This window comes from Rhinoderma darwinii, chromosome 5, assembly GCF_050947455.1.
Source record: "Rhinoderma darwinii isolate aRhiDar2 chromosome 5, aRhiDar2.hap1, whole genome shotgun sequence".
Taxonomy (NCBI): domain Eukaryota; kingdom Metazoa; phylum Chordata; class Amphibia; order Anura; family Rhinodermatidae; genus Rhinoderma; species Rhinoderma darwinii.
The window spans coordinates 80,589,194-80,611,014 of NC_134691.1; the positions used below are offsets into that span (position 1 = coordinate 80,589,194).

The following is a 21,821-nucleotide window of genomic DNA, read 5'->3' on the forward strand; positions in this document are numbered from 1 at the left end:
GGTGAAGAAACGCATCATAAGACGCATCTGAAAAACCGCATGCGCTTTAACCACGATTGGTGAGTTTTTCAATGTGGTTAAAAACACAACCGCACCAAATCGCGGTGATGTGTTTTGTTTTTTTAACTGCACCTCAATTGTGACAGGGCCATGACAGCTATGCTGGATCCAGTTTCGAGCAGATCCTGACAAATCCCGTTGACTTAGGGTATGTGCACACACACTAATTACGTCCGTAATTGACGGACGTATTTCGGCCGCAAGTACCGGACCGAACACAGTGCAGGGAGCCGGGCTCCTAGCATCATACTTATGTACGACGCTAGGAGTCCCTGCCTCGCTGCAGGACAATTGTCCCGTACTGAAAACATGATTACAGTACGGGACAGTTGTCCTGCAGAGAGGCAGGGACTCCTAGCATCGTATATAAGTATGATGGTAGGAGCCCGGCTCCCTGCACTGTGTTCGGTCCGGTACTTGCGGCCGAAATACGTCCGTCAATTACGGACGTAATTAGTGTGTGTGCACATACCCTTATGGTGTCCATCACTTTTCCACTGAGGTTCAGATATACTTAATGCTGCTGTTCTTGCAGACAAAAACATCAGAACTCTTCATGGAATGGTGTGAACAAAACAATTTATAATATTGTGCACAATATTTTTTTATATAACCCATGACTGAACATGGGCTTAGGGCTTATGCACACGGGCACGTAGGATATACAGCAGTGGATTGAAGCAGTGTGGCCTCCATGAACTGCCAATCAGTGCCGTATGTACGGAGATTTTCTTCAGTCCAATGGAACATTCTACAATTTAATTTTAGTAATCCATAAAAAAAAAAAAAAACATCCTCGTATTCTCCTTCTAGAAATCGGATGCACACAGGAGGTACAACAGAGGCCTCATGCAACTCAATGGCAGTTCTATTAGGGTAAGTTCACACAGGGCGGATACACTGCGTAAAAGGTACACAGCATATCCGTCGCAGTGGCCGCAGAGAATTCAGAGCAAAAAAAAACGCACCAAATTGCAGGGCACCATAGAAAAATCCTAAATGTATTGTTTTAGATCTGGCTATAGAAAACAGTACCCCCTTCCGCCAAATATAACTGTGGATAAATACTTAACCCCTATGGGTATGGTCACACGTACACGTCCGATACGCCTGAAATTACGGAGCTGTTTTCAGGAGAAAACCGCTCCTGAAATTCAGACGTAATGGCATGTGCAGGCGTTTTTCGCAGCGTCCATTACGGACGTAATTTGAGCTGTTTTTATATGGAGCCAATGGAAAACGGCTCCAATTACGTCCCAAGAAGTGACATGCACTTCTTTGACGCGGGCGTCTCTTTTACGCGCCGTCTTTTGGCAGCGGCGCGTAAAAAAAATGACCGTCGGCACAGTACATCGTAAAGCCCATTCAAATGAATGGGCAGGTGTTTGCCAGCACTTTGGAGCTGTATTTTCGGACGTAATTCGAGGTTAAAACGCCCGAATTACGTCCGTAAATAGGGTGTGTGAACCCAGCCTTAAAGACCAATGACATAACTGTACGTCATGGCCAAGGGGGCAGTTGAGCATGCAGGTGTCAGTTGTGTACCGGCGGCTGCCGATTCCAGGCTGGGAATAAGTAGTGAGGTTGTCGTGCTTGCACATATCTCTCTCCAATCTGTTCCATGGGAGTTATGGAAACAGCCGCGCTGCTCAACTGTTTTCGGAACTCCCATAGAACATAATGGAAAGAGCCACACGCATGCGCAGTCACCTCTCCACTTACTCCCAGCCTGTATTTGGCAGCCAGCGGCCACTTCACCAGATTAAGACTGGGGTCGAGCGAGTGACCCCCATTGTCAATATAGGTGCAGGACCCAGAGCTGGGAGCTGCATCTATGCGACATTTATGGCATATCCTGTGGCTGTGCCATAAATGTCGGAGTTGGGAATAACCCTTTAACAGCATTTAGAGATATGCTTTACAGCAGCCACATGGACTGTAGGGACCTATGAGCAGGAGGGGACCCATTGACTTCTATAGGAGAGTTTTCTAGACATAATGTGTAACCTGTGCAGAGGTCATTGTTCAGGGAGTGGGAGGAGGGGAGCGGTGTACATCCCCTATTGTGAATGTGAGGATTGCTGGGAAGTGATCTCTACAGAACAGGAAGTGTCAGTATTTTGAGGCACAGTGGCCAAAGTGAAAACTTCAACATTTCAGGATTTAAAGAAGCACTCCAATTTTTATTTTTTAATTTCCCCCTCCATTTATACATTGGTGTTTCAGTGCAGTGCTGTGTGCAGATATACATCCAAACGGAGTGTCATAATGATGGCGGCTGCGCGAAAATGACGCAGCCGCGCCTCATGGTGATGACACACGGAGCTGTTAAGTGTCTTTTGCGCACGCAAAACGCCACATTTTTTGCGTGCGCAGAAAGAACACGCTCGTGTAAACTAGGCCTTAGGTCATTTTCGGGTCCACTGCCGCCCACGTGATGACATTCTGACATGGTCTGGAATCATTGTGCTTTTGAGAAAACCGAAATTCAGGCTCCCAAAGCATTCCTATGGGAGTCAGAACGAGGCTCCCATAGGAATACATTGAGAGCCTGAGCTCCGGTTTTCTCAAAAGCACAATGATTCCAGACCATGTCAGAATGAAGGTCACGTGGGCAGCGCTGGACCCGAAAACGACCTAAGGCCTAGTTTACACGAGCGTGTGCTTTTTGCGCACGCAAAAAATGTGGCGTTTTGTGTGCGCAAAAGACACTTAACAGCTCCGTGTGTCATCACCATGAGGCGCGGCTGCGTCATTTTCGCGCAGCCGCCATCATTATGACACTCTGTTTGGATGTTTGTAAACAGAAAAGCACGTGGTGCTTTTCTGTTTTCATTCATCCTTTTCACTGCTGTTGCGCGAATCACGCTGTTCGCACGGAAGTGCTTCTGTGTGACATGCGTGGTTTTCACGCACCCATTGACTTCAATGGGTGCGTGATGTGCGAACAGCGCACAAATATAGAACAGGTCGTGAGTTTTTTGCAACTGACTCACGTTGCACAAAATTCACAGACTGTCTGCACGGCCCCATAGACTATTATAGGTCCGTGCGACACACGTGAAAATCACGCGCGTCGTACGGACGAATAACACGCGCGTGTAAACAAGCCCTTATGCACAGATCGGTAAGTAGATTTGCACACAGAACCCCACTGAAACACAAATGTATAAATGGAGGGGGAAAAAAATAATAATAATTCTTACAAAAAAAAAAAAAAAAAAAAAGGAGTTTAATATAAAAGCTTGATTTAAATCAAAAGGTACACTTTCTGATGACACATTCCCTTTAAGACTACAAAGACTCAAGCGCTACCCCCAACTAACCGCGGTACTTTTATATTTTGGGTGTTTTGTTTTTTTAAGCCACCCACTATCCCTGGACCAGTTCAGCAATGAGTGGGCTATGAAAGCCTTAACTTTAAGCGGGTGCCTGGATAAAATATGAGGACATATGGTCTGTATAAAAAGTCAACCAAGTTTGGCATGTAAGTCTATAATTCACACAGAAAAACACATTTTAGGCTTTTTAGGAAGGGTTTATTCTGATTTACTGTTCCAATTTGAATCTGCATCCCAAACTTTATATATTATATTGCTAAAAATCAGTGTATGCTAAAAGCCTGTCATCAGAAAAGCAGACATGACTATGTACATACAAATAATGATAGAGGTAACTAGTGTAAGGGCAGAGTCAGGGCCACGGTACTATAAGGCTGAGTTCACACAGGGCAAATACGCTGCGTATAGTTACACAGCTTATCCGCCCTGGTGGCCGCGGGGAATATCGGGCAAAAAAAACACACCAAACCGTGGCCTCCTGGGATGACGTTTCATCCCAGGAGACCACTGCAGCGGTCATATGGGATGAAACGTCATCCTAGGTGGCCAGCCTGGGGGAAGAAACACAGACTTCTGGGTAAGCATAAGGTTGTTTATTAGAGTTACATTTTTGCGGCAGATTTGCTGCGAATCCGGCGCAAAAAAACGCAGCAGCGCCTATTTGTTGCAGGTTTTACCTCCCCTTTGAATTCAATGGGGAAAACCCACAACAAATAAGCAGCATTTACGCAAATACAATTGACATGCTGGGGAATAAAGTTCCACACCGCAGGTCAATTTCTGAACGTATTTTCCGCTCAGTATTTACGCAGCTCGTGGATTACATTTGTTCTCTCTCATCCACTTTGCTGCTACTGTATTTGCTGCAGATTTTCCGCAACTAATTCCGTTACGGAAAACCTGCAGTATTTATGCAACGTGTGAATATGACATATGGAAAGCTATAGAAATCTATATGACCATGCTGCAGAACTCCAAGAACCAAGAAGTCCATCTGACATGGGAAAGTGAAGGCCTCGCACACATGGCTGTATGTTGTATGGATTTCTAATAGGGCTCCCATTCACGTGCATGGGACCTCTAATATTCGCAAAATCCAACCTAAAAAAATGTGGCATACTTCATCATGTGGTATGTACAGAGGTATTCTCCCCAGAAGCATTGTTTGTGGGGAGAATAGCGCCCTACATATGGCACCCACTGTAGCCTGTATGGCAGCAGAGAGAGGCTCCATACTAGGCAATGCCTATGACCAAGTTTCTTTTAGGCAAAAGCTCCATGGTGACTAAAGAGGCGAGACTATAGCACTCACATCAGATCACAGTGCAATTTCACACCTGTCTTCCCATGGGGGTCGCTATTTTGAGCATTCAGGACCAGACACCGTTTAGGCATTTTCAGCACGTGTTCGTTAAATGGCCACAACTTTTTTTTTGGACTGGCAAAGTGATTTTTGCAACATTTTCTTCGTAAATAACGCAAGTTTCTTGTTTCATCATTTGTATACACATTCTTTTTGCTATTTTAGAACATAGTTTATTTCAAAACAGTTTTTATTAAAAGTTATAAAAAAAATAATACATAAAACATGTAAAATATACAGAACATGTAGTACACCAAATAGCGGAGCCGAAATAGTGCGATGAATTACGCAATTATACAAGTAACATGTCTGAATAGAATATTGATTATAAACATAAATGTACATAAAACATCAATTGGGAGAGCAGGGTAATAGGGGAAGGGGTAAGTGGAGGTAATTGGGGATCTAGTGTCTAGTCAGCGATCTAGAAACATCAGGTTTTTAGCAGGTAGAAGTATAGAGAATAACATAGGTAATATAGAAATATTCAAAATTCACTATGAAACATTCAATATGGAATATTGTATGTAAGGGAGTGGAAGAGGAAAATCAATTCAACCTGCAACTATCTATGGTGAAAGCCGGTCAAGGCAAACCGGTAAGAAGAGGTGGATACAGCAATTAGAGAGCCACCTCCAGGTTTTCTAATCCAGCAATATAGGTAAAGGAATGAGGAGAGACATCTCTCTAAGAGGTGGCCGCTGAAGCGTATAGAGGATTTGCACGTTCAACCCAGGGGGACCAAATTTGAACGTACTTATGCCTGGTCAATGATTCCCAATGTGCCAGTTCTTCCATTCGGCACCATTTTGATACTTTAGCTTCCCATTGAGGTATCCGAGGAGGTGTCGTGGATCTCCACAAAAATCGGTTTGAGTAGTTTGGCTGATGTAATCAGCAGGGTGGGTAAGCAATGCCTCTTGATTTGCGGCCCCATTCATTTCTATGGGCCTATGCACACGACCGTGGTTTCCAGTCTGTGCATTTCCCGGGAGCCTGGACTGCAAAAAGATAGGACATGTCTTATTACGGCTGCATTTTGTGGTCCGGGCTCATTGAAATGAATGTACACGGCCATGTGAAAATTAATAGTAAATAATAATATGCTTTACTTTATAGCTATTTGTTTCTGGTAATAATATAGTGTTAGGGTATGTTCACACGCACTAATTACGGACGTAATTCGGGCGTTTTTGCCCCGAATTACGTCCGAAAATAGCGCCTCGATAGCGCTGACAAACATCTGCCCATTGAAAGCAATGGGCAGACGTTTGTCTGTTCACACGAGGCGTATATTTACGCGCCGCTGTCAAATTACGGCGCGTAAATAGACGCCTGCGTCAAAGAAGTGACCTGTCACTTCTTTGGCCGTAATTGGAGCCGTTATTCATTGACTCCAATGAATAGCAGCGCCAATTACGCCCGTAATGGACGCAACGTTCAAGCGCCTGCACATGCCGTTACGGCTGAAATTACGGGGATGTTTTCAGGCGGAAACATCCCCGTAATTTCAGCCGTTACGGACGCTCTCGTGTGAACATACCCTTACCCTAAAAGAGACCTTTTTTTGTGATCATCATTGTCTACCGTAAATTTTTATATATTATGTCTAATTTAGGGTAATTGTCATAACACTAGCCCTGACCCAATGATTGCAAAGCAGCCCGTTAGGCTGGGCTCACACAGGGAGGATACGCTGCGTAAAAAGTACACCGTGTATGTGCCGCGGTGGCCGCAGGGAATTCCGGCGCTAAATTGTGGTTCAGTTTTTCGCCCAGAATGTCCGCTGCAGAAAACGGCAACATTTATCTGGGCTGCTGGCATGCCAGCCTCCTGGGAGGATGTTTCATCATCTAGTTAGACCGAGCAGCGGCCATCCACTAACAGCATCCTGGTGATCATGTGACCAGTCACATGATCACCGGCACCAATAGAGGCAGTGGCTATTCGTAAAAGCGCTTACACTAGGCAGAAGCGTTTTCTCTCAATGGTCTCTGGCAGCCTCCCATCGCTCGGGCAGCCAGCTAGAGCCTACGCCGTAGTATGTGTAGGACGCCAGTACATTTGAAAATTCAGGCGTGACAGCAGTTGAACTGAATATCCTACTCCATATATGTCAGGGTCCGCACGCTGACCTCCATATACTACAGGGGTACCGGGACAGCTAAGCTATGGTTACCGTATTTATTATCCCCTGACAAAATAGTGTAAAAGAAATATTGACATAGAATTGTGACATTTTATTTACTGCAGTTTGTGTTCTAGAACATCTGGAAAAAACAGAGCAAAGGTACTAGACAGATCACTCCGAGGAGTTCCTGGAAGTGGTTTACATTTCTACACCACGTCCAGTAGCCCGAGTGCAGTCCAAAGTTTTGAAAGACGGCTGCATTCACTTAGGAAAACTATTTTACTATTTACCACAAATTACTACCAGACAACGTGATTTGCTAGTCATGAATTGGACTAAAACATGCTTGTCAGAGCCAGATTCCCTCGACTACACTGTACCAGGAGTAAACAAAGCCCTGCGCAAATGTCCATTACTGGTATATATGTCCTGCTAAAATAGAGGAGCCCCCACCGCTTCCCTCGTTGTAATTTGGTGTGACAATAAAGTGGAACATTGTCAATGTCATGCTCATTAACAAAAACTGCTCTACTGTTTCATGAAAACGGTCAGGACATCGCTGTCCATGCTCAATCCACTTCTCATTTTAGGGTGGACGAATACCATTTAAGCATGTTCATACATGCGGTTTTGTTGCAATTTTGCCACTATAGTTTGTTTTTCAAGAAGCTGTAACTGGAAATGTTCTGGCAGATTTGCTGGGGATCTTCAGAGTAGATTCTGCACAATACAATGCAAGTGAATGGGGTTTTCAAAATATTATACATTCGAAACAGATTTTTCTGCTGCAGGTTTGACGGCATGCTGTATTTTTAAATCTGTAGCATGACTATTACGGCACGGAATTGCAATACAATGGCTGCAATTTGTGGCAAATCCCTGCAAAATCGCCATGAAACAATGTTTTCCCCCACCAAGTCTGATGCATTCCAAGAGTAAACTCACACGTGGCATATACACTGCAGAAATTCTGACCAGATTCTGCAGCGTTTGCAGTAAAAGCAAAGTAGATAGGATTCAATGAAATCTCAATGTGCTGTGGAACGTTCCCATTAAAATCAATGGGAAAGTCAAATTCTACAACAATTGGCGTGCGCAGCGAAGTTTGACGAAAAAACCCCCCACTTAACTCACCTCTCCCGGCGCTCTCATAGTAATGCGTCCCTGGTCTCTGTACTCCTGGGATGGCTATCCATCACGTAACTGCTGCAGCAGACACATCTGACTAGAAGTCATCACAGAAGGCTGCCTGTACAGAGAGCAGATGGGACAGCATGGACGCGTTGTTATGGGAGCACCACGTAAGGTAAGTAAAGTCCAGATTTTTGCAGCAGGAAAAAAAAAAATACAACTTAGGCTTTGTTCACATCTGCACCAGGGCTCCTTTCCGACAGAACGTTGGAGCTTTCCGTTGGAACGGAGCCCTGACTGACAAAAACGGAAACCATAGGTTTCTGTTTCCATCACCATTCATTTCAATGATGACGGATCCGGTGCTAATGGTATCCGTTTGTCTTAGTTGTGCAAGGGTTCCGTCATTTTGCCGGAATCAATAGCGTAGTCGACTACCCTCTTGATTCCGTCAAAACGACGGAACCCTTGAACAACTGAAACCATTCGCACCGGATCAATCACCGCTGAAATCAATGGTGATGGAAACGGTCCGTTTGTGTCAGTCAGGGTCCCGTTCCGACAGAAAGCTCAGACGATACGGAACCCTGGCGCAGACGTGAATGAAGCCTTACAGAGAAAGTCGCAGGTTTGTAAAATCGCAGCATGCTTTAAAAACTTTAGGGTTAATCGCAGCATGCGAGTAGGCTATTGTTAAATTCTATTCAGTTCAATGGCAACTTGATACAAATATGTTACCACAGCATGAGAATACGGCCTACTACCAACGCTTAATGACTGCACCAACCAACACCAGGCACGTCAGATTTAAAGAGGCTCTGTCACCACATTATTAGTGCCCTATCTCCTACATAAGGAGATGGGCGCTATAATGTAGGTGACAGCAGTGCTTTTTATTTAGAAAATCGATCAATTTTTACCACTTTATTAGCGATTTTAGCTTTATGCTAAAGACTTTCTTAATGCCCAACTGGGCGTGTTTCACTTTAGACCAAGTGGGCGTCGTACAGAGGAGTGTATGATGTGGACCAATCAGCGTCATGCACTTCTCTCCATTTATTTAGACAGCGCATAGTGACACTGCGTTATTCACTATGTGCTGTCTTATACTGACACATTAACGTTACTGAAGTGTTTAGACCGTGACTAGACATTCCTTCCAGCCAGGACAGGATGTCTATTCACAATCCCGGCACTTCATTAACGTTTCTTTGGTACTTACAGCAAAGCAAAGCGTAATCTCGCTGTAACCTGTCATTTACAGCGTGATCTCGCAAGATTACGCTTTGCGCTGCTGTAAATACCATAGAAACTTTACCGAAGTGTCGAGATTGTGAATAGACATCCCGTCCCGGCTGGAAGGAATGTCTACTCACTGTCTAAACACTTCAGTAACGTTAATGTGTCAGTATAAGACGGCACATAGTGAACAACGCAGTGTCACTATGTGCTGACTTAATGAATGGAGAGGAGTGCAGGACGCCGATTGGTCAGCGTCATACACTCCTCTGTACAACGCCCACTTGGTCTAAAGTAAAAACACGCCCACTTGGGCATTAAGAAACTAATTAACAAAGCTAAAATCGCAATGTGGTAAAAAAATAGATTGTTTTTCTAAATAAAAAGCACTGCGGTCACCTACATTATAGCGCCGATCTTCTTATGTAGGAGATAGGGCACTTATAATGTGGTGACAGAGCCCCTTTAAAGGACTTTCCAGAATCTCGTCAGAACAAAAAGTCATTGAATACAGCAGTAAGGGGATGAGATACGATCAGCATAGAAAGAGGTTTGTTAAACACAGACGTAAGAAGCAACACTACCTCTTACTTGTATGAAACACTATTCCCCAAAAAGCTTGTTGGCGGACCTGCCAAGCAAACAACATCAAGCCTATGCATTAGGAGTCAGTTGCTCCTTACTTGAGCCAGACAGACCAGATAAAGAGCCATCTTGAAGTTTTACTAGCCCAGTAGTAAGATTGTTCGTAAATATAAATTGAAACAACCCAAAACGTTAGGTGCCAGTGACCTCTATTTTTTTTTCTTTAGATACATTGGCACCAATGGACTATATTTTAACACTTCCACTCCAAAGAAGCCACTTTATACTATAGATGCCTCCACCATGGAAGCACATCAAGAGCAGCATCTATACGCCAGACTCAAGCATTACAGTGGTATTCCCAGGAATGGCCAATTGTCACCTATTCACAGGATAGGTGATAAATATCTTATCACTGGGGGCCCCACTACTGGTACCCCCATCAATAGCTAACAGGGGAGTCCCAAGTCCCCCATCCTTCCTATCTGCACGACTGCAGCGAGGAGAACTTTGAATGAAGCGGCGGTCGAGCATGTGTGCTGTCACTCCATGCAAAGTTTATGGTACTGACGGGGACAGACTAATACAGTGCTTGGCTTTTCCCGTCAGTCCCTTAGACATTGAACAGGGCGGCGGGCAAATGCTCGACTGCCTCTCCATTCAAAGTACTCCTCACTGCGGTGGGTGCAGCGTGGCAGAACAGAAATCTCGGGAACCCCATTCTAACAATCTGTGGAAGTTGCACGGTGGGGTCTCGGGAGATGACTTATTCTTTTCCGTTCTGGGAATACACCTTTATCTCTTTGAGAAAGTTTTATCCATGGAAAGCTCAAATTAAAAAAATTGCCTCCAACTGCTGGATAAATCAGCCAAGCACGCAGGTTTATGTCAATGGAGAGGAGTGTAAGAGCCACTGGTTGACACCTCTGGTAGCAGCGTTCCTCTCACAGGTACAAAAGAATAGGGCATGTTGAAAATATATACCCCCTCCCAACCTCTGCCATTGGAGAATTGTCAAGCTGCCCCCATACACATTAGTTCGTCAGCATATTCGGCAGACTTTGATCCAATGTGTATGGCCAGTTTCAGGTGGCTACCCTTGTCATTTGACAGGAGGCAACTTTCAGGTAGATTGTGCAACTTTTTCATAAAGGTCAATGAAAGGGTCACACAAGGGTACTCGTATTTCTGTAGAAAACCACCATAAAGTGGCAGAAGTTATATACTGGCTTCAAAGATAAAGGAACCATTTCTGACAAGTTGTGGAAACATCTCCAAAGATCTGCATAAGCAGAAAGGAATAAATGACAGACTGGCAGCTTCCTCCCAGGGCTCAAGGCTTGATGCATTGCAAGCCGATGAAGACCTAGTAATGCAGTCCAGACAGTATATATACACGCACGCAGCTGCCCAACACTTACTTCTGCCTACTAAACATTCTCACAGGTTGTTGACACAAATATTGATATTTGTAACTCCTTAGGCAAACTCTTTAAGAAACAGTCATGAATTCAATCACGGTTTCGAGGCGAAGGTGCTGGAGGCTCCCAAAAGAAAAAACCAAACCGTGCTCAGCTAATATAGTTGAAGGTGGTCTGCGCTAAACACATCGTTCTAAGAAACAAGGGTAGAGCTGGCAATGAAATCAAGCACACGTGTTTCTTTAACAAGAACGGGGGGTGGAGTCTGAGCGTTCAGTGCCCAGCGATTTTACAGAACACAAATGACATTGTTTGATAACAGCCTAACAATGAATAGAGAACGAGTGTGCCAAATCATTTATCCCCCATTGTCAGGACTGTATAGATTACCGCCTGGAAAAACCGTATATGAAAGCAGGGATGAACAAAATAACGTAGACTGGAGTCACTTACACCAATCCAGGAGGCAGCGAGACTTCAGTGCCAGGCAAAAAGCACTTTCATAGTCCTCAAGACAAAACCTAAAAGTTACCTACGAGTGGTAGATTCCTCGGCACATTAGCTACTTGGCTCCTAGTGGTGATATAAACTTAAAAAATAATATAGGTTTTTCTAGGAGACCTCTATAGATTGCAATCACAAATGCATCAAAGAGAAAAAAAACTTTTTCAGTTAAATGCAGCACAGCAGATCGCTGGGAAAAACTTATAGCACTTATTACCCTGAGGCTCGTGAATACAATGCAAGAACCACTGAAGACAGACACAAAAACAGGGGAGCTGTAGGGTGTGAGGGTAATGTAACTATGAACAACAGGGCAGATATCTAAAAGTTTGCAAGGGCATACGCAAAAAAAAACAACGCATGTATTGTTTTAAAGAAACATGCAGACAGGAATGTACACTGCAGACGTAGCTTTCAGTAATTGATTAGATCTACAGCGTACACGAACCGAGCAGCTATCCCTCTGTCTATCATGTATGTCACATGTGTTACTACTAATGAACTAGTACATTATAATATATCACAGAGTCTGAGCATTCTCAGCCAATCAGAAGCATCCAATCTCCTGGCGGATATAGATTTAAAAAAAAAAGTCCACGCAAGCGATAAGACCGAACATGATCATTTCAATGAACACTACAATACGGAATTCATAGTACGGACTCTAATGATGATCATTGGCATCACCCAGCCTATCACAGAACGTGACAATTCAGGGACTTCTATTTCCAGGAATAGACAACATCATGACATCTACACATTCTTGCAGAACATCTAGATCCAAAACCAGTCAGTCAATATGTTGCGGAAGGCTTTAGGCCGGTTACTTTATTTAAAATAAAAATATAAATCACTTTTCCAGACCTTGACTTGTATTGTCACGTTAAACAGGAAAGGAACACCCCAGTTTGTTGCCATGAAGTTAAAAGCACATAACTGGTCTAGAATATCAGTGTATTGCTGTTGCATGAAGTTCTCTCTGTACTGAAAGGTCCAGCTCAGACCAACATAAAGAGCCTCAGACTATTACTTCTCAACCAAACTTTCCAGCTGGTGACAGACCATCGGACTGTGGTGCTCTCCTGGCATCCCCCAGAGCCGGCATCATTTCCACTGCTGTGGAGTCCAAGCTTTAGATCACCAACGTGTGTGAGGATCTCCGTCTTGTGTGTTACTGCTTGGCCATGGAAATCCAATATATGCAGCTCTAGATGAACCATTGTTGTGCAAGAGCGTCTTTGCGGCACAATGTGTCCTTGTTTGCATGCACTATGGAGTCCTAGTCAATTCTTATGCACTGTGCACGTCAGCATTGCCGTTCTAACAGCCTGTAGGGCCTAGTGTTTCATGGCTCACTTGTTTCACGCTAACAATACTAGTAGCGGATCACAAGAACCAGCTCTAAGGCAGAATAATGATTAACCAGTTGGAAAGGTGGCACACTATGGCAGCGCCACACAGTCATCGACAGTGGCAACCATTCTACTGTTGAAGTTAATCTATAGCAGAGATCATGAATTACTGGAGACTTTAGAAAGCAGGTGGACCATTCCCGGAGACTATTTGACATTTTGCGGCCAGGTAGTAAAAACATTCATAGGCTCCTTCAGAAGAAAATTCCTTAAATGTTAGGCTTCTGGAATTTCTCTAGCTTGCACGCTTGATTGTAGGAACAGTTTAGATCCAACAATCCAACAGGTGGCACAAGGTAGAAGTGACAAACCTTATTCTTCGCACCATTTTCTCATGCTAAAGTTAGTGGGCTCTGCCACCCCCTCCCCAATACATGAATATAAAGCAGATAGTCCACTTCCTCAAAACATGTAAAGCGTCCTTGCCCTACAGATGTAGGTGTACGGTCTGTTTAATCACTCATCGCCTACACCGTACGAGCCAAGAGATTTTGGTGCTACTATTACATAACATGCAAAGGACTGAAGACAGTCTTACTCAGTATATCATGAAACACATCACTAGCACATGGGATTCAGGCCTAGCACGATTGCAGAAGCCTTTAGGTCTCTTTCACACGTCCGTATTCTGCATCAGTATTTGTTAGCCAAAACCAGGAGTGGGTCCAAAACACAGAAGAATAGAAAATCTTTCCATGATCGTTTTCTCTGTGTAGGTTTTACTCCTGGTTTTGGCTTACAAATACTGCCGCACAGTACTGACCAAAATACTGCCATGAGAAGGCAGCACTCACAGGTAGCGAATTTAATGGAGATCTTCAGTCTAGATTTATGGATGAAAAATCTGCAGCGGAATCCAGTAGTAGTAAAGTGGATGAGATTTGAACAAATCTCATCCAGATGATGTGGACATTTTCTGTGCAAAAGTTAACCTGAAGTGCGAATTTTTAAATCTGCACCATGTCAATTTCTGTGGACGAAAGTGCACAGAATTGTTGCATATTATCCCCATTGGAATTAATAGGGAAGAATAAATTTGCAAACAAATCCTATTGTTGCGGGGGGGGGGGGGGTTTAGGATTACCTGTAAATCTGCAGAAATATACGGATATTCAGAATGTTTAACTGGTTCCCGACTGCTGGCTGTGTATTTACGTCCAGCGGTCAGGGTCATTAAAACCCGCGCCAATAGAATATTTAAGGCGCAGGTTTTAGCTTGCTGCTTGAGCGATCGGGCAGCTGAATGTCGGGTCTCCGGCTGTCAGTGACTGCCGGGGACCCTCAGAAGATAGAAGCAGCTTTCGCTGCTCCTGTCTTCTTCGATCTCTTCTACACAGCGCTCAATGAACACGGTGTATAGGAATAGAGGTAGCGGCATTGCCTCTATTGGCACAGCCATATTAGTGACAATAGTCACTATAAGAGGGCTGATTTCCCCTGTAACTGGGGCTGCTGTGTAAAAGAAGTAAACAAATAAAGTCTCCCAAAGGTCTTTTGTGACCTTTTGACGGGCAGGCCATAGTAATAAAAAAAATAAAAGTAAAGTGCAAAAAATGTGTTTGTAACGCTAGCCCAGACCCAATTACCCTAATATAGACATGTAATATATTCAAATCTACGGGAGACAATGACGATCACAAATAAAAGGTCTATTTTAGGGTAAAACTATGTTATCAAAAAAAATTGCTAAAAAAATTTTTTTTTTTTTACTATTATTTTCAAACTTTAAGCCTAAAAATTCTAAAATAGCAAAAAGGATGTGTATAAAAATGATAAAAAAAAAAAAGAAACCTGCATAGTCTACGGAAAAAAAACAACGGAAAACTCAGATCGCTAGCCCAACAAATAACGAGTGCTAAAAATGGCTAAACGGTGTCTGGGCCTAAAGTCTCAAAATAGTCTGGTCCTGAACTGGTTAAACCAAGTTTACATTTAAAATAAGTTTTAAATAAAAACACTATACTCCTCTCTGCTGGCAACACTTCCCTGCTCCCCCGCCAGTCTCTGTACATCCGGCCAATCATAGGCTGCAGTGGTCACGTGTCATTGCTAAAAGCCGGGTGTACAGAGGTCGGCAGGGGACCAGGGAAGCATTGCCACATGAGTGCCCGGGGTGAGAGTATAGAGTTTTTGTTCTTTGCTCCGTATCTAAGCTTACTCTTCTCCTTAATCATTGTCAAATATACAGGGGTGCAGTAAACTGGATGGATGATCCTTGGTGACGGAGGGCAAGAAAACATCCCCGCCAGGCGAGAAGTGTCATTATTGCATAGCAATAACTATGACGAGAACCCACGTTATAAACAGGCATAGGCTATGTTCACACGAAGTCTTTTGCCGAGTTTTTTGACGCGGAAACCGCGTCGCAAAACTCGGCAGAAACGGCCCGAGAACGCCTCCCATTGATTTCAATGGGAGGCGTCGGCGTCTTTTTCCCGCGAGCAGTAAAACTGCCTCGCGGGAAAAAGAAGCGACATGCCCTATCTTCGGGCGCTTCCGCCTCCGACCTCCCATTGACTTCAATGGGAGGCAGGAGAAAGCGTGTTTTATGCCCGCGGCGCTCAATGGCCGCGGGCGAAAAACGGCGCGATAATTGCTATTCACACGGAGTATTTTGGGGGAGGAATATCTGCCTCAAAATTCCGTTTGGAGCTTTGAGGCAGATATTCCTCCCCCAAAATACTCCGTGTGAACATAGCCATATAGTAAGGGAGAGGAAATCACTGGTGACCACAAGCTTGTCAGTGTGAGGACTTTGCCAAACTGATCCCCCCTTCTCAATCTGCGAGTGTAACTGAGGAGAGGATCTACATGCGAGTGGTCAGGTTTTGACAGGCGTTAGTCTTTACTACATCTGATTGAAGAACGATCCTATTTTTGTAATGGAATAATTTCCACATTCATTTTTTCATTGACGCCACATGGGGCAGTATTTTATTAATAAAGTTTACTTTCCGATGAAAAAGTTAAAGAACTTCAGATTGGCATGAATGTCATTACCATTTTGATCTTTAGTGAGTGGGCACATATAGCTCCACACAGCAGGTACATTATACAGCAAGGGGCGCTCATACCTGCAGTCCATCTTTATACACATAAGTCTGCATTATGTGGCTCCCAAGATGTTACAGAGATTGAACTCCCAGTGATCAGCGGTAAATTCACAAGCAGAATATTTTGTTGCAAATATGTCAGCGACTGAAAACCCCTCCCGTTCATAAGAGTGGGGCTTGCAGAAATCCATGCACCTGCTGCAGAAACAAGTGAATTCAGGTGAATGGAGCAGATTTTCAGTTGCAGAAATTTCTGCAACAAATCTGCCACATGTGAACTTACCCAAGTTTTTGCAGCAGTTCTGACTAACAGAGGGGATGCCACCCTACAATGCCCTAATAGGGCATACGGAAAGTGGTTGTCCAGCTGGGAGTTACCCTTTTAAATGCACGCCAGGAGTTGTGGTATCACAATAAGTGCAGAGCCTCTAGTTGTAGGCGCCACACTTCAGTGCATGGACTACCTGTTCATTCGCTGTATAGGCCCTTACATACACCACAGTAGCCATTTTACTACCTTTAACAAGGAGGTCATTTGTGGAAATACCTTTTATGTTGCTTTATAAACAATATGTCCTGTTAGCATCTCAGATGGTAAATCTCACCTAGGAAGAGCTTAGAAAGAATTCTAATCAGCTTTTCAATACTTATGGAGAACATCCTTAAGATCCCGGTTGTCATACGTAGTCTGCTTATTTTTATAGGACATAAGACACCTGTTTAACCCTATCTGTTCCTCAAAGACAGATATGCAACTATGTGGAGCTCTTCTGTCATATTAGAGCAGCAGAGATGTATTCTCACATATCCATATCAATGTACACACGGGGTCAATGCGAGCACTGACGTGATTAGCGACTGAAGTTGTGCAAATATTCGCTCTATCACCGTTAGGACCACTGTTTATGCCTAATAGATAAATAGGGTATTCAAACTCAGCTCTGCTACATATGCCTACCTGAAAAGTAACTTTCTGACCGTTACAATATATTTCCATAGTAATGGATGGCTTTAAATGACTGTTTTCAGTAAAGTCATCTTAAGAAATGAAAACTTCTCAAGTGAAGTCAGCCGAGGCTCGGTCCTAAACATGACAGACAAACACGAAAATTACTGGAACTATTACATCAGAAAGAACGTTACAAAAGAAAGTGGCTCAGACAATAATTATAAAGAATACTTTCCAACGTCTTTATAAAAGGGCTTGGAAACAATGTGTCTCTATCTAGAGGACAGGATAAATGGTTATTAAAGCCTTGATCTAGGCCCGAGGAACAAATCTGACGTTCCTGCCCCAGCATGTTGATGCTAGCTTGGGAAGACAATTTAGGAGCAAAAAAATAAAATAAAAAACGCGAGGAACAGTAGTTGTGCATGATGTCCTAGTAGACGGCTTGACGTGCAGGAGGGGAACAGACCAACTTCTACTGCTTTGTGGACTCGCTGCCTGGGACAGAACATAAAAGGCCCAAAACAATCCGCTCCGTGGAACAGTTATTCCAACCATCAGAGGAAGTGTCACAGCAAAGTTCCCAATAGTAAATTATACATGGGCTCCGCGGGACGACCGTCTCTGGTTCCAGCACTGCCTTCTCAGATTACATTTGTCACAAAATAAGGGACATTCACCATTGGCTGCATAAAAAGGAGATGTCCATCTGTTGCCGGGTGCATTCTACCCTGTGTACCCCACCAAATTCAGCCAATGCCAACCAGATTCACATTATAGTATTTGCAAAGAAATACAAATGGTTAAACCCAGACATCAATAATCAACAGATGTTAAATCTGTATTTTTGCCACTTCGATCAAAAAGATCAAGAGTATAATAAAAATATTGGGAGGAAAAAAACAACAACCAAATCAATATGGAATCTGTTACATGATAGAAAAAAAACTCATGTACTAGCCGAAACATTTATTTATGTAGGTGATTACATATAATTTCATTATATACATATGGAGCTTTATATAGATCATGAGGTAAAACAAAAAAATTAAGTTATCCCTAAACTATGGAAAAATTAACCCTCACAACCATCAACATATTAAAAATCGACATCAACATGTGATGTCATCCCTCCCATCACCCTCTGCTGATACACAGGCTAGTGACATCATGCCCGAGAAGCGGAAACAAGTGGTGTTACAACCACAGGACACCGTATGGCAAATAAAAGGATATCATTTAGACTACAAAACAAAAAATAAATACATATGTAGTCAATTATGGCAAAGGGGGCAGCTTCATGCCAGATTGTAATACGTAGGATTAAAGAATAATTTTACAAAAAGCAAGAATCACAAAAAATTTTTAAAAAAATAGAAAAAAACTCACAACCACAACGGTTGTCTAGAGAAACTAACAAGAAAATCAACAAGAAAAATGTTTAGCACAAGCATTAGATTACATTTTAATTAAAAAAAAAAAAAAAAAGGCCACTCCACCAGTAGCAAGTGTTCCAAGGTAAAACTGCATCAGTACCACAGAAGGATCACAAATCCACCCCATGCTTACAGGATACAGATATATTGAATGACAGACACATCGAACGTAAAAGTACCAATATATTGCAAACTCTCTCGGACTGTCAAAGCAAAACCTGCTCCACCGAGCGCTGCGTCCCAGAGAAACTTTTCGCCTGTGTTCACACGAGACATGTTCATACAGTTCTTGCAAGGAGCCGTTATTTTTTTCAGCACCAAAACTGCGCAGGCAACGTACACCTGCAGCGTAGGCGACACTTCCATCCAATTTTACCACAGCATTTAATATATTAATATAGCAAAGTATTAAAACCCTTTGAAAGTCACCACAAAATTATTCAAAAAAATCGATCCAATCTACACTTGTCCGGACTAAAATAAGAATATACTGAATAAAATCTGGCTTGAGAAGCGGACTTTCCGACTGCCTAAATCCCGCAAGAAGCCCTGGTGGTGCCGCCATCAGTGTCAATGAATAGGTCCCAGTTAAATAAAAGCTGACATTTTAGGTTAGACTGGAAAACTTCCGTTGTGTAACCGTCTGACAGAAAACAAAGTACACGCTGCCCTAAATGGGGGACTGGAACTTTACTGAAATAACATAATCATCGCCTTCTCAGATGCGAGGCGACTTGTTGCATGAAAGTCGCTTTTCAAGGTGCGACATTTATGTGACTACAAAACTTTTTATTTCTTTAAAAAGGCAAGATGGGATCTTCATGTAATATGAAAAAGTTAAGTTACATTAAATAGAAAAGTCACATGGAAGTGCGACTTTCATGAAAATTGTTTGGAGGGGTGAATGCGACTTATTGCGCAATTCTCCACCATGTGACACATTGCTGTGTAGCACCGGCTGCCGAGGACTCGTAGGTAGGAGACACCTCCATGATCCTGAGGTGAATTCAAAGAGAAACATTTTGAGAAGAAAAGCAGAAATAAAAAGAAGTTATGTCCCCGCACCTGCCCCACATGAAGATGGAGCGGCGCTCTCCTCAGTTTGGGGAGGGACAGGACACCGAGCATGGTGTGGGTCGGTGATCTCTCCCATTCAAAAGGAAACTCCTCCTCAACTGCTACTTTGTGTCCTTTGTCTATTGTTTGTTACGTGAAAGAAAATACTTGTAACAAAAAAAACAAGAGTGAGGGCTGAGAAGTGCCCAAGTCAAATGGGTATGTGAGCCGGTATTGTAGAGAAAGCTGCCATGGTTTATGTGGTGGGTGTCTCTCCCATCCTCCTCCTACCCAGGGTACCCTCCAGTGAAAGGCCATCAGGAGGAGATAAATACATAGCAATGATGGCTGCGGGTAGCCTGCAGCGCCTTCTCCATGAGCCTCATCCTTCCCTCCCCCTGCTCCACCACCAGCAGCAGCAGGGGAATAAACAAGAGGCCATGTCTTCTCCCATCACATCCCAGCAGAGGACAATGACCCACACCCACCTCCTCTTATCAGTCCCCCATTATCGCTTTATTACAGAAGCATCCCAGCTGAGGAGGTGATGGGGGGCGTGCACACAGCAGCCATCTAAAGGCAAACACAAACATGGACACGACCACCCCAGCTCACCAAGGTTACTAGTACGGAGCAAGCTCCCAGCACACATCCCAGGGTCAGGCTGCTCCCAGCATACAGCCCAGGGTCAGGCTGCTCCCAGCACACAGACCAGGACCTGGGTCAGGCTGCTCCCCTACAGCCAATGTCCTCCTCGTCCATAATAAAGTCGAGCCTGCTCACACTTCTCACTTGAACCTGGACACTTTTTGGCTCCTCGTGGTTCTCAAGTCGCCCCCTCCCCCCCGAAGTGAATGCCACTCACATCCCCTAGAAATGCCCACGGCAGTCACCCGCTGCCCATCTATGGATACAAAGTATCAGCTCCGTAACGATGCGATCCGTGGCAGCAGCTAGGTGTATGGAGGGATAACACCCCACTCCTGCGCCCACGATGCCCCCAGCATGCACGGTACATACACACTTTGCACAAGTTGATCACCAGCCTGAAGGGATCCACCGACAACCGAGATGTCGCGATAGGACGAGGGCAGTTGTGATTAGGACAGGGACATCATGCGGTCAGGATCCCTCCCCCCTCCGGCCACAGATCCTCCATCTATCCATCTCTTGCTCTGCCCTCTACACTCCCAGCAGCTCGCCCTCCCCTGCACTGATACTACCACTCATACCCGGGCACAGTGTACACAGCGCGATAATCACACCTCCTTCCATCACTTCACTCAGCCGGAGGAAAGTTGATCCCGGGAGTAGTAAGTTGATGTGGGATCCAGGAGGGATGAGCTGGCCCTGTCCAGTGTGTGCTAGTTAGGAGTGTGGCATTGTTATAGCCATGCTGTGCCCTGCTCCGGAGCCGATTCATTACCCCCCGTACTACTACACAACTCATCAGACTCACTACTACACAACTCATCAGTCACCAGTCCCAACTTGCCCCAGCGCCTCACTTACCCGGGCAGAGTGCGGCACCAGGAGCCCTATTGTCTCATCGGGAGGACAGGGACACTCTGTTATCTCTCTCTCCCCCCCTTTCCTCCTGTCCAGGCTACGAGGGAGGAGGGGGAAGGTCTGTGTGTGTGCCTGGAGTTTACGCTTTCTTTCCCACACTCCACCTTTTATCCGTATTCCCGTCCTGAGCTCCCGGCTCCTTCTTCTTCTTCTTCTCTCGTCCCTTCTTTTTCCTTTGTGTTTTAATTTCGCCTCAAGTTTTTAATCCGATAGTGTACGAGCGCGTCCGCACGGAGGAGGCGAACCCGCGGCCCCGCCGGACACTCACTGCTCGGGATCCTCTCACTCCGGGCACCAGCTCCAGTCGCGTTCATGTGCCCTCCCCGAGGACCGAGCGCGTCCCCGCCAACTCTCTCACACACACACACACACACATACACATACACATACACATACACATACACACACACACACACATAGAAAGCCCCGCCCTCACTGCGTTCCCTCCCCCGCTCCCCTGCCACACAGCCCGTGACGTCACACGGCCACCAGGCATAATTTATGCAAGAATTCACTAGTGCTTTTCATTCAGTTCTCTCATCCCCCCTCTCCTTCTCTTAAAGGGACCCAA

The 21,821-nt window shown here is 44.4% G+C and overlaps 1 protein-coding gene across 2 annotated transcripts in view; it reads right to left on the reverse strand.

Annotated features, from left to right (window-relative positions):
• The window catches only part of CHD7 (chromodomain helicase DNA binding protein 7), a 128,670-nt gene extending 107,107 nt beyond the window's left edge, over positions 1–21,563 (reverse strand). For both annotated transcript variants that reach the window (XM_075826204.1, XM_075826203.1), the window contains exon 1: positions 21,194–21,563. The gene's annotated coding sequence lies outside the window, so the exon portion shown is untranslated. The remainder of the gene's footprint in view (positions 1–21,193) is intronic.
• Between the last annotated feature and the right edge of the window lie 258 nt (positions 21,564–21,821).